Below are 13,248 nucleotides of genomic sequence, written 5' to 3' on the forward strand. Positions count from 1 at the left end.
GGGAGCTGCCCCTGTAGCTGCACAGACTCACTAAACCGTGCAGAGCTACGCAGACATCTGTGCAAAACAGGGAAGGAGAGGCCGTCATTCCTGTTAGCGTCGGGCTGAGTCCTCCGCCAACACTTGTAAAGACAAGGGGCCGGCGGTCACGTCACATAAGGGAAGGAACACGTGAGAAGGGAGAGAACAAGCACCCCGAGTCCCAGGGAGCGTGAACGCTCGCTCTCCGTGAAGAAGCCAGAGCTGGGGTCACCGATGCCGTGCCCCCAGCTGTGCGTGCCATGGGTGACGCAGACGACAGCCCTGGGCCGGCGACCCCTCCAGCGAGGGGGCCCCAGGGCAGGCGCGCGCTGACCGCGAGGGCCGACCCCAGCACCCCCAGGCCCCTGCTCTACTGGGCCCACACCCGGTCTCCCACGTGCTGTCGTGCGGCCCACTGGCCACAGCCGCTTCTGGACCAGCGCGGCGGCCCGCATCCTACAGTCCCCGCACCCCCTTCCCACCCCAGGCGGCAGCAATAGTAATCGACGTCTGGTGGCAAAATAAACAGATCGATGTAAGGGGGCAGGCAACTTAATTCGTGAGCAAATGTTTTCACTTCCTGCCTCCTACGCCTGGGGTGAGGCCTGGTGAGGGTGAGGCCGGCGTCAAAGCCCCGGACCCCTGGCCGGGCCGTCCAGCCCCCACCCCACGCCACCCGGGGCCCCTGGCCAGGTACCGGCTCTGCCTCTGCACCACCCGCCCCTGCTTCCGACGGACTTCGGCTCCCAGAAACTGACCCCAGGAGGACCACGACCGCTCTTCTCCACAAATGAGAACTTCCGGCCCACGTGGGTCCCGCACACACACTCCCTGTGTGGGTGTCTGCTCTCGGCCAGACTGGAGCCCACCCGCAGGCATCCCAAACAAGATGGTACCTCGGGTCCTGCCCCGAGCTCCAGCGCCCGCCCCCCCGGAGCCACTGGCTCCGGCTGTGTGTGCGCAAGCCTGTCGGTTAAGGCAGCAGCCTGCTCGGCTGACGAAGGCAGAAGTGACAGTTAATTACCCCTCGTCTCTCGGTGAGCATGTTACTTAAGAATTCTCCAGATTTCACAACCGCTGGCGATCAGAGCAAAGAGGCAGTGCAATTCGGGCCAAGTTTACAGGTCACCCTCCTCGGCGCCCCGGGGGCAACAGTGAGCTGTGCAGGTTGTTTAAACACTCTCGTAGCTGAGTTAGAAAGTGACAGGACAGGGGAGCCTGGGTGGCTCGGTCGGTTACACGTCCGACTTCAGCTCAGGTCATGATCTCGTGGTTCAGGAGTTTGGGCCCCGCGTCGGGCTCTGTGCTGACAGCTCCGAGCCCTTAGGGTGCCATGTCCCCCTTTCTCTCTGCCCCTGCCCTGCTCGCCCTCCTTCTCTCTCTCTCAAAAATAAACAAACGTTGAAAAAAGTGACAGGAGAAGGTGAAGTTAACGTAATGGTGTGACTTAACCCAATGCGGCCAAAACACCCCCCTCTCCACCCGCGATATCGCCCCTGCCCTGCCGGCCTCCGGAGTCCATGTACCGGCTCTCAGCGCCTCTCAGTTCAGCCCCTTGCTCTGAGGGCTCAGCGGCCACGTGCGAGCCGTGGCATCGGACATTGGACCGTCGCGCTCTGCTGTTTGTTACTCCAGCGACGCCTGTGGCAGATAAGAGCCTCTGGCCACCCTCACCGGGGAGACAGCACCGGCTCAGAGATCCCCCCGTCTCGCGGCCTGACCGAGCCCAGCGTCGAGTCTCAGGCACCGGCGGGGGCCGGACGACGGGTCGCATCCGAACATCTGTCTGCCCTCCCCTGCAGCTCAGGGTCAGAACTTGGCCGCCAGCTCTCCTGCAGGAAGGGCCAAGGCGGGGGCTCCCCGGGGAAATAACCACGCCCCACCCCGCTCTTCGGGGAGCCCACAGGGTGCAGAGGCGGAGATGGAGGGGTCTGAGGTGCAGCCCAAACGCCGGCTGGTCCCCGGCAGCCGCGGCACCTCCTTCCAACCAGAGAGCAGGGCGCCGCGCCCTTACCTGTGACCTGCGGGCTGGCGGACGTGCAGGGCAGTCCCTGGAAAGCGGCGGGTGTGCACGGAGCCAACGGCTTTTATCCTGCCTGCAGCCCCTCCCCATCAGGAGCCTCCGGGAGGCGGGGTCTCCAGGGATGTCCTTTTCACCCATGACCTACACTCTGTAACCAGAAAGGCAGACTCAGCCAGCAGGGTGGCCCGGGGCTGCCGCTGCCCACGTCCAGCTGGACCTGCACCAATCGGGGAACAGTCCTGCTCCAGACGGTGGCTGTGCCCTTCTCCTTTTTCTTATTTTCAGAGACACTGAAAGCCGGGACCGGGTGCGGAGCACGGCGAGGAGGGAAGGGCCGGGATGCCCCTTCCTATCAAACCAGGTCAAAGGTCCTGGAATACTGACCACGAGGCAAGAGGTGGGAAGGAGTGGGCTGCCCCTCCCCCATTCACTGTCCCTCGCCTCTGTACCAACAGGACGGCCCAGGCAGGTCACCAGCGGCCAAGGAGGGAAGGTCCCAGTCCCCTGGGACAGGGGACGGGGAGGCCACTAGGTGGAGCCTGGGGAGAGCTTTCAAAAGGCAATAAGGGCCCAGGTGTGCCCTTCTGCTCCTTCCTGCTGGAATGCAGATGAAATGGCCAGGAGGAAGCAGCCCCCAGGAGACTCTGCAAGCACAGAGGCTGCAGGCTGCGAGTGAGGTCAGAGGGAGCCTGCCTGGCCCCGGGCTCGCTGTTAACGGGAGAAAAGCTGACCTGCGTGGATCTGTTACCACACCTGCTGAACGTGTGCCTAACACGGACTGAACGTGTGCCTAACAGACAGCACACGCGTGCAGCATCATCGGTGAGGATGACCCTGAGCTGTGTGGGAATCCCCCCTTTCGTGAACATGGAGACGCTCAGAACCCCAGGTCCTTTCCAGAAGGACGAGGTCCACACTGGAACAGATCCTGGGTCTGAGCTCCTGTCCACAGACAGCCAAGGAGGCTGTGCCCAGCATGGCCCCCAGGGACAGTGGACCCCTTCCCTCCTCCAATGCACCCCTGCTCCCTGCCCCCTCCTTTTGCACCAGGTAACACCGCCAGGAGGTGGCTCCCTCTGGAACGCACAGGCACGCAGGCAGAGTCTCCCCCCACCCTCAGGGTGTCCTGGGGCCCAGGTCACGCCGACAAGGGACAGGCTCCTCCACACACGGCCCCCCAGCACCCCCCTGCTGGTCGTGCGAGAAGCCACCGCACCCAAGGTCCGCTGGCACCGGGCGCCGGGCTGGCTTTGGGCCAGAACCCCCAGCAGCCCCTCGACCACGCAGAGGGCTCCGCCCCCAGGACCGGAGCCCTCAGTGAAGCTCCCCTCTAGCAGCACGCGTGCATGTTTTCCATTCCGGAAAGTGCAGACGCGGAAATGCAATGTCTCACACGCCCATGCAGCCGCCACTGAGAGGAAACGTCCACCGAATGGTTTCAGATCTCTGTTCAAGCTCTGGGTGTCGTGTCGCGTGCGCGTGCGCGTGCGTGCTGTGTATAGTGCGCTCTGTGAGCGTATACGGCCGTGTGTGCTTGTGTCTGCGGGCATGCGTGCGGCATGTACACGTCACATCTAGGACACACAAGACGTCGGCGTCACAGCCCGTCTGGCTCCTCCCGGATGCCTCCCTGGAGCTCAGGACCCTTGCACGGCCCTGCTGACAGCTCGCAGCGGGGGCCACCGCACGCGTCCGTCTGTGCACAGAAAAGGGGGCTCCGGCCCAGCCTCCTGCCTTCGGCCGCACGTCACCCGGCCCCTGACTGGCCCCAGCTCGAGGGTGCACGTGCCTCTTGTCTGTGCCTCCCACCACGGGCCCAGCCCCGGCGTGAGGCTGTCCTCGCTGCGCCACAGGAAGGGTTGAGCCTGAACGCCCCTTCACCCCGACAGCGCCGCGGGGACAAGTAAATCCGGGCACACCAGCGGGGCCGCCCACCGTCGCCCCCGGGGATCGTGGCCGAGTCTCCGCCAGGCTCCCACGCTGCCCAGCCGCCCACTGGGCCCTTCGCCCTCAGCCTCCCGCACCCGCTCCTCCCCTCCTCCCTCTGCAACCCATCCTCCCGCCACCGGACGTGCCCCTGGCCGGCTCTCTAGAACCTCTCTAGGGTGCTGTGCCGGGCGGCCTGGGGGCGGCACACCCGCTGGGGCCTAAAGGTCCCTGCGCCCGCAGACCCGTCCCTCTGACTTCCCTGCAGAGCCCAGAGAGGCCCGTCCCGGTTCCATCTGCACACGCACGCATGCACCGTGCGGCACGCACACCTCCCACACGCACGACACACGCGGTCACACATGGGCACGTGCACCCTCTCAAACCACGGCAAGCCTGATTGTGAATACGAAATTTGGGAAAAACTATCAGCAAACCAACTCTAGCACATTAAAAATATGTCATGACCATTTGTTCCATGAATGCAAGGGTGGTTTGAGCTGATGAAATCTATTCATAAAATTCTTTATAGCTCCTGAACAAGAATGCCGGGGAGGTAATTTAACAAAATTCAACCTCACTGCTGACAAAAATACCCAATAAAGTAAGAGCCAATTTAAAATATCCTACATACAGGGGTGCCTGGGTGGCTCAGCCGGTTGAGAGTCCAACTTCAGCTCAGGTCATGAACTCGCGGTTCGTGGGTTCGAGCCCCGCGTCGGGCTCTGTGCTGACAGCTCAGGGCCTGGAGCCTGCTTCCGATTCTGTGTCTCCCTCTCTCTCTCTGCCCCTCCCCCACTCACGCTTTGTCTCTCTCTCTCTCTCAAAATAAGTTTTTAAAAAATCCTACATACCCATTACATGCTTCCCTGCAAGGTGATCATGTCTCAGCCCCCAACCCAGCACTGTGGTCCATGGAGAAACGCTTAGAGACGTTCCAGCAAACCAGGAACGAGGCAAAATGCCCTCACCCAACAGGCTGAGCGCATGAACACAGGTGGAGTGCTCCCTAGATACACGTCAGCAGAGCAGTTCCTGCCGTGGCGTCACAAAAGCACACAAAAAAACATCTCTTGACCAAATTTGTGAATACCAGGACTCAGGAACGGTTTACTATGGAAAATCAGTTGATCTAACAGTTGACAATAGAGGTCAAGGAAGAAAACCACGTGATAATTGCATGAGGTTCAGGAGAAGCAGGTGATGAAGGTCAGCACCGCTTGCCGTTGCTTAAGGACACCCGCCATCGAGGCTCCGACCCCCAGAGGAGGACACCCGCCATCGAGGCTCCGACCCCCAGAGGACACCCGCCATCGAGGCTCCGACCCCCAGAGGACTCACCTCAGCTGCCTGTTCACACCAGTAAACAACAAGGGCCGTACCCAGAAAGAGGGAAGTGGCTTCCGTTGTCCAAGATGATAGGAGCCTCAACTGGACGAGCCGACAAGGCCCCGGGGCCGCTGCCGGAGGTACAATGTCTCCCCTCCTCCCCGGCTCTGCTCCACGGCCCATGCGCCTCCCTGAGGGCTGTCCACCTTCCTTCCCGAGGGCCCAGGAGGACGGCAAAGCACGCTCAAGACGAGGGGCGGCCTCACGTGCATGCCATCTGCTCGCTGGGACGCGCTTCAGCATCTGGGGCTGGAGAGGTGAGCCCGGCCACCCGCCTCCATCCCGCCACGTCCGAGGATTCATGTGGAGGTGAGTGGGAGACACCCTCGGGCGATGCTGGGAGCCAGGCCGTTTCGAGGCCACAGCCTCCACTCCTCCCAGCAGCCCCGGCCTCATTCCTTCGGTCTCAACCAGAAGCCCTTGGGGTAAGCCAAACAGCTGCTGCTCCCTCCCACAGCAGCTCACGAGGTGCTCTCAGTGTTTAGTTCTATTCACTAAGGGACAGGGGTGGCCCAGCAGGCCAGGTGTCCCGACACGGTGGCCTCGTGGTCGACAGCCCCGTTTCCGCGTCTGCTGCACTGGAAGGGAGGCAGCTCAGCGAACAAACGCTGTGACCCAGTCAACAAATGCACGTGAACCTGTACACCTTCCCTTCTGTGCGTTTCAACAGGAGGAACAAGGTGTGGAATGTTCCAGAAAACAGGCACTGCTCAGCAGAGTCTCTGTCCATCTACAGCCTGCCTGCCCATCTCTGCCGACTCACAAACGGCACCAGCCACGGACAGGAATGGAAAGCCCGCTCATGGCAGCAGGGGACAAAGTCCACTCTCCGGGGCGCCAGGCGAGGGGCCACGCGGGGCTCAGACACTGCGGAGCGCCGAGGCCCGTCGTCACCCTTCACGGACGCTGTCTCCGCTGCGGTCACCTGACCCCTAGCCAGCCCCTTGGTACACCAGGTGTGCCACGCCTTCTGAGCCACACACACACACACACACACACACACACACACACACACACTTCAAGGCTCAAAAGCACCCTCTGGTCCTCATAAGCTGATAACGGGGTCACTGTGCTCTGAAACCGTCACGCAGACGTTTTCAACAACGCGTGAGCGCGTGCGCACGTATGTATATGCACACACGCCCAGAACACACATAACAAGGAAGTTTTCTAAACAAAGTGCAGCTGTGTAGAGTAAGACTTCCATTGGTTTACATCACGATGCATAAACCTGTCTGCGGAAACTGCATATGCGTGTTTTTGCAAGAATGGTTACAAGTTCCGGAAGGGTCAACCACAAGCCAGGGAAAAGAGGGGGACCTGGGGTGGAGTAAAGAATTTCGTTCTGTGTTAGATTTGGTTCTGTGTTCATCTTTTCCAAGCACATACTACTTTCAAAATTAGAATTTAGAGGCTAAAGGAAAAGCTACGTTGCTTGCTTATTAGGCTCCAACCTTTTGCCTCTATGGTGGTAACAACAGTCTAACTCATTACCCTGGACGCCGATAGGATCTGGTTTTTTCAGGAAAAGAGCAGAGCTTGCCTGCTATCTGCCTCCTCTAGACACAACGTGGCCAAAGTCTGAGCCCTTTGCTTGGCCCCCTCATATCACCTTCAGGGTAGAGACAATTCCTCCTCACCCAGCAGAGGGAACTGTTGCTAGAGCCCCGGCACCCGGAGCCTCGCACACCTGGAGCCCACGTACCTGGAGCCCACTCACCTAGAGCCGCAGGCACCTTGGTCTTCCACCTCCCTTGCCCTAGGAAGTCCCCTCCCCACGTTAGGGCCTTGGATGCGTTCACAGTACACACGGGCCACGGCAGGGCTGAGGCACCCTCCGCTCTCTCTGGGGTGCACCTCACATACCGCGATGGGCGAGCACCGCACGGCTGCACCCCCTTGTCAAGCCCGGCACTGCGCGGACACTACACCGGTGGGGTTTCATCTTCCTTCCTCTGATGACTAAGTTGCATACCCACTTGCGTGTGTCTATCAGGTATTCGGACGTCTTTTGAGAGGGTGAAGTCAAGTCTGCTTTATTTCGATGTTGATGCTGATTAGCTTTGTGGGTGGCCGTCGCTGGAGCACATCGCCTGTACTGTGTTTGGTTTCGCTGTACCTTTCCCACCCCTTCAAAGGGGTACGCTGTGTGTGCATGTGTGTACGTAAACATATACACATACATGTGCATACACACACACACATACACACATGCGTATATGCACAGATACGCATATGTGCACCGCGCCCCTGACGGTTGTTTTGTTTGTGAATGCTGAGTTAATCTCAGTCTGGCTGACACCTGGTTACAAACCCGACCCGGGGACTGTCTCCGCCATCACAGTCCTAAAAACACAGTGCTTCCGATTTGCCGCCCTGCCCCCTTTCTTTCTGCCAGCCCTCATTGTTTCTCGTGGTCCCCGTCCCCGGAAATGAGGGAGATCAAGGTGATTTCCATCTGCGACCTCCCTAAATTTCATCTTTCCGGGAGAGGTCTTGCAGAGGGCTAGTGACCCTTGGCCCCTCTCCCCCGGAAACAGACCGTCATCGGGGACACAGGCCTGCCGTGTGCACAGTACAATACGCTTCACAGATCAAAGGGCTCCTGCTGCCACGCACGGGCCGCACGCTGGGTCCAGCCCTGCCGGCCGGAGCGCCCATGAGGGAGAGGGGGTCCCAGGCCTGAGAGAAGTACAGCCACCGCCAGACGATAATCAAAGCAAAGGAACATGCCGCGCCCCCCGTTGGGGCTCAGCCCGGTCTGATTTTCTTCCGAGACGGCAGCTTGCAACGGTTTCACAGCAGAGACCGCGAGTGCAGCAAGAAATCAATAAAGAGCGAAGAAAAGCAAACGGCCTTTTGGGGATTCAGAACGCTGGAGCTGAGCCGCTCGGAGCAGCGGTCAGCGTGCACATCACATTTCTATCACCACTTAGCAAATCAGCCCTCATAATGAAAGACTCCACTCTAAGACGACGGTCCACAAAGTGGCTCAAGTCTGAAAACTGAAGAGGTGCGGCCGGGCCGGCGTATTTCAGCGACAACGTTATTTTACGCAAGCCGTGACGCCAAGCGCAGACGGTTTGGGGCTGGCGTGGGTCTCCATCAACCCCGCTCATACCCTAAAAGTGGTTTGCTTTCACCCCATGGTAGCTGTCGGCACACTTGAAATCACCACTTGGGAGGTTAAGCTGCCTTCCCGTGGCGGCTGGACTCGTCTGTGCAGAAAGCACCCGCCAGGACAGCCGTCTCCCAGGCACAGAGAAGGCGGGGCGGGGGGGGGGGGGCCGTCTGGTCGTGGCTCCACTGATGTAAAAGGAACCTGTCACTCAATCACCCCAAGAGTGCGTGCGGATGCAGAAGGGAACCCGAAAGGAAGGTCCCCGACCACTGGGAGTTGGACACAGGGGGACGGGAGAGAGGCCAGGGTCACTGGAGGCCACTCTGTGGCACCAGCTCTGTCCTCAGGCCCGGATGGACGAGTGCCCTTCACCAAAGCTGCCGGTTATCCCTGGGATTCCTGGGGGCGCGGGGGGGCGGGGCGCAGGAGGAGACCACCCGACGCAAACACGGGCTCTCTTCACGGGCAAACGTGCACGCTGACCTCCAGGTCACATGTCCACCCCTGGGCGTCTAAGCCGGGGGGCCTCCGGTCTGTGTCCTGACAAGGACTCCTGGACTCCAGGTCTGCTAGCGAAACCCAGATCCAGCTCCCCTGGGTGACGCCCACAGCTGCACCCACGGAAGCTCCTGGACCGCACGGCGTCTTCAGGTCGGCCGCTCCTCAGCTCAGCTCATCCCTCTCAGGAAAGAGCAGAAGGGAAGGCACGTTACCAGAACTTCATCCTTTGGATTTTGGACAAACAGGGACTGAGTATAATAAATGCCCCTTTGGAAAACCGTAAAGTACATGCCTCCTTAAGAAAATTAATCGACCACGCAGTGAGGCCTGACCGCGCCCCACGTGGTTCCTTCGGTGTCGTCGAGGCTGGACCACCAACTGTGGCACTCGTGGCTGGGCCCCCACAGCAGCCAGAAAGCGGCATGTCCAGACAACTGGGGCGGGCCCGCTCCAGGGCTGTTCGGGGGAACAGAAATAACCACACACACACACACACACACACGTGCACACGCATGCACACCCATGCACGCACGCGCACACCCGGGCCTCCATCTCCTGAGTCACCAAAAGGGACAAGGTCGGCAGAGCCAGCGGGGCAGCTGTCCCCAGGGTCTCCAAGTTGAGGGTCTAAACGGAAGAGACACAGGTGCGCTGTTCTTCTGCAGGACTGGAAACCCACGCGCTGGCCAGAGCGCGAGCCGAGCTCCCAATCAAAAGGAGCCCGTCCCAGAGAAGCCGAGGGCTGGGGACACAGCCTACCCCGGGGCCCTTCCATGTGCCGTCCTCCCTCCCTGCTGCCGGGCAGGGAGGCCCAACAGATGGCTCATTAATGAACAGACCCGGAGGGGCCCAGAGGTCACACCTAGGAAAGACCAAAGCAACGTCCCTGTCCCCTACAGACTCAGGGACACCTGATGGGGGAGGGGTGCTGACCCCGGGAGGTGGAGAATGGCCACCAGCCTCTGGCCCCTCTGGACGCACAGGTTCCGCATCGGCCGGTATGCTCGGAGCCCGCTCACGGCCCCCCGCCGACCCGGCGGGCGCTGGGCTCCTCTCCGGGGCAGTCCCCTCACCCGCACCCCGTCAGCCCGGCATCCACAAAGCGAAAGCCCAGGCTCGCTGGCTAAGTGTGGCCCTTGTTTTTGCTTGTTTTAAACGGTGGTCACACAAACAAAAAGTTACCACCTTAACCATTTTAAGTGGGCACCACTGACCTCCGTGGTGCTAAGTTGTGCAGCCGTCCCCGCCCTCCGTCCCCGGGACCCTTCATCTTCCGGAACAGGAACTCTGTCCCCACGAAACACCGACTCCCCAGCCCCGCCCCAGCCCTGGCACCCGCCGTCCTGCCTTCTCTATGCGCCTGACTGCCCCCCGGGACCCCACGTAAGCGGACGCGTTACGGGATCTGTCCTTCCGTCTCTGGGTTAGTTCACTGAGCAGGATGTCCTCAAGGTACATCCACGCTGTGGCGTGGGTCAGAACTTGGTTTTTGAGGCTGAATAGCATTCCATCGCATGAATGTCCCACACTTTTTCTTCTGTAAATCTTAACAATGTTAGCTTTCACACTTAGGTCTGTGATCCATGTTGAGTTAATTTTTTAATAGGCGATGAAGGAGGGCAAAGGGTCATTGTTTTTGCATGCGGGGGTCCAAAGTCCTGACACCATTTGTTGAAAATACTATTATTTCCCCATTGAATTACAATAGCACTTTTGTGGAAAATCAACGGACTATAAGTGTGGGGGTTTATTTCTGGGATCTATTCTTTCCCACAGATCTTCACGTATACCTTTTTTCCCAGTTCCACAATGTCTCTGTTGCTACAGCAATGGAGAAAGTCTTAAAACCAGGTAGGCTTTTGTTTGTCTCTTCAAAATTATTGTGGCTTGGGGCGCCTGGCTGGCTCAGTCGGTTGAGCGTCCGACTTCGGCTCAGGTCATGATCTCACAGTCTGTGAGTTCCAGCCCCGGGATGGGCTCTGCGCTGACAGCTCAGAGCCTGGAGCCTGCTTCGGATTCTGTGTCCACCACCACCCCCCCCCCCACCTCCACCCCTCCCCCACTCGTGCTCCATTTCTCTATCTCTCCAAAAGAAATAAACATTAAAAGGTTTTTTTTTAATTATTGTGGCTGTTCTAGGGCATTGGAATTCCAAGTAAATTTTAGAATAAACTTATAAGTTTCTAAAAAAAACCCTTCCCAGGATTTTGATTGTAACTGCACTGAATCTGTAGATCAATTTTGGTAGAATTAACATTTCAATAACATTGGGTCTTCTAGCCCATTTTAGTTTTTAAATTTCTCAGCACATTTTTTGCTTGTATTTATCTCTAAGCATTTCATATTTTTGAAGCTCTTGTAAATGTTTTATCAGAGCTTTTAATTGTTCAGTGCTATATGGTATAGAGAAATAAAATTAATTTTGTTAGAGTGACCCTCACCTCCCAAAATTCACGAAACCCATCGATAGTGGCTGTTTTGTAGGGTCTCTTAGGATTTTCCACAGAAACCATTATGCCACCTGTGAATAAAGACAACTTTACTTCTTTTCCATTCTGTACGTCCTTTATTTCTTGCCTTTTCTAGCATAATGTTGAGCAGAAGTGGTCAGAGAGACCTTGTTCCCAATCTCAGGAGGAAAGCCCTCCGTCTTCCACCGTTAAGTATGGTGCTGGCTATCGGTTTTCATAGATGCTCTGAGGACGCGCACTTCTAGACTGCTGAGACTTGGTGGGTTTTTTGGCATAAACGAGTTTTAAAGTTTGTCAAATGCTCTTTTTTTGCACTATTAGGATAGTTATATGGTTTTCCTTTTTGTCTGTTAATACAGTGAATGACAGTGATTGATTTCAAATGTTACACCAACCTTGCATTCCTGGGGTAAATCCCCTTGGTTGTGATACAGCGTCCTATTTACAAACTGTTGGATTTGATTTGCTAAAATTTCCGAATTCATGAAGGATTTTGCTCATGAGGGACACTGGTCCGCAGTCCTTGTCTGCTTTGGTATGAGGGTAACGCTGGCGTCATGAAATGGGATGAGAAATATTTACTCCTCTTCCAATGACAAGAGGACCTTGCGTAGAATTCGGATTATTTCTTCCTTAGATGTCCGATAGAGTTCATCAACGTAGTCCCCTGGACCAAGGGTTTTCTCCGTTGAAAAGTGTTTACGTGGAAGTTCATTTTTCAGGGGCACCCGGTGGCTCAGTCAGTTGAGTGTCCGACTCTTGATGTTGGCTCGGGTCATGATCCCAGGGTCGTGGGATCGAGTCCTGTGTGGGGCTCCACACTGAGCATGGAGACTGCTTGGGATTCTCTCTCTCCCTCTGCCCCTTCCTGGCTCACACTCTCTCTAAAAATAGTAAGTAAATAAATAAATTCAGTTTTCCAATAGACACAGGATTATTTGGGCTATTTTGACTTCCGTAAGTTTTAGTGATTTGCATCTTTCCAGGAACTTGTTCATTTCATCCGTGTTCTAAACTTTCCAGCATAAAGTTTTTCACAATATTCCCTTGTCGTCATTCTAACACCTCTAGGACATGTAGTGATTTCTCGTCTCTCATTTCTGATTTTGGTCGTTCTTCTCTCTTTCTCTTTTCTGATCAGTCTCACGAGGGGTTTATCGATTATAACGATCCTTTCAAAGAACCAACTTTTGGGGAGTTTTTTTCTATTGTTTTCTATTTCATTGATTTCTGCTCTGTTATTTATTTCCTTTGTTCGCTTTTTAAGGCTGAAGCTTAAATCATTGATTTGAGAACAGTTTTTATGCTCTCATTTAATGCTTACAAATCTTTCCCTAAGCACCGTTGTCCCTGCATTCCACAAATTGTGACACGTTATACGTCAGCTTTCACGAATTTCAAAATGTCGTCTACCTTCCTCTTGGAACCAGGGGCTACTGAGAAGGGTTATTTTGTTTCCAAATATTTGGGGATTTTCCAGATAGCTTTCAATGACTGATTCCTAGTTAGGTCTCTGGTCAGAGAAAATGCTTTGTATGGCTGACTCCGTCTCCATTTACGGAGACTGGTTTTATCATCCAGAATGTGGGCTTGGTGAGTGTCCCACGCGCACCTGAGAAGGGCACCTGTCCTGCTGCTGGGCGGGGCACTCGTCCATGAGCACCAGGTGAGTCACGCTGCCTGACGGCACTGTCCACGCCTTCTGCGTCTGTCCTGATTTCATGTCTACGTGTTCCACTGGTTGCTGGCACAGGAGCACTGTGTCTCCAACCGTAACTGCGGATCTGTGTGTCCCT

At 56.8% G+C, this 13,248-nt stretch overlaps 1 protein-coding gene across 3 annotated transcripts in view; it reads right to left on the reverse strand.

Annotated features, from left to right (window-relative positions):
- The window catches only part of AGPAT3 (1-acylglycerol-3-phosphate O-acyltransferase 3), an 83,243-nt gene that overhangs the window by 44,726 nt on the left and 25,269 nt on the right, over nucleotides 1–13,248 (reverse strand). Inside the window, exon 1 of one of the 3 annotated variants that reach the window (XM_027041488.2) lies at nucleotides 2,036–2,248. The exons of the other annotated variants lie outside the window; for them this stretch is intronic. The gene's annotated coding sequence lies outside the window, so the exon portion shown is untranslated. Of the gene's footprint in view, nucleotides 1–2,035; nucleotides 2,249–13,248 lie in introns of those variants that run through there. 3 annotated transcript variants of the gene reach the window in all.

The sequence above is a fragment of the Acinonyx jubatus genome, chromosome C2 (assembly GCF_027475565.1).
Source record: "Acinonyx jubatus isolate Ajub_Pintada_27869175 chromosome C2, VMU_Ajub_asm_v1.0, whole genome shotgun sequence".
NCBI lineage: Eukaryota > Metazoa > Chordata > Mammalia > Carnivora > Felidae > Acinonyx > Acinonyx jubatus.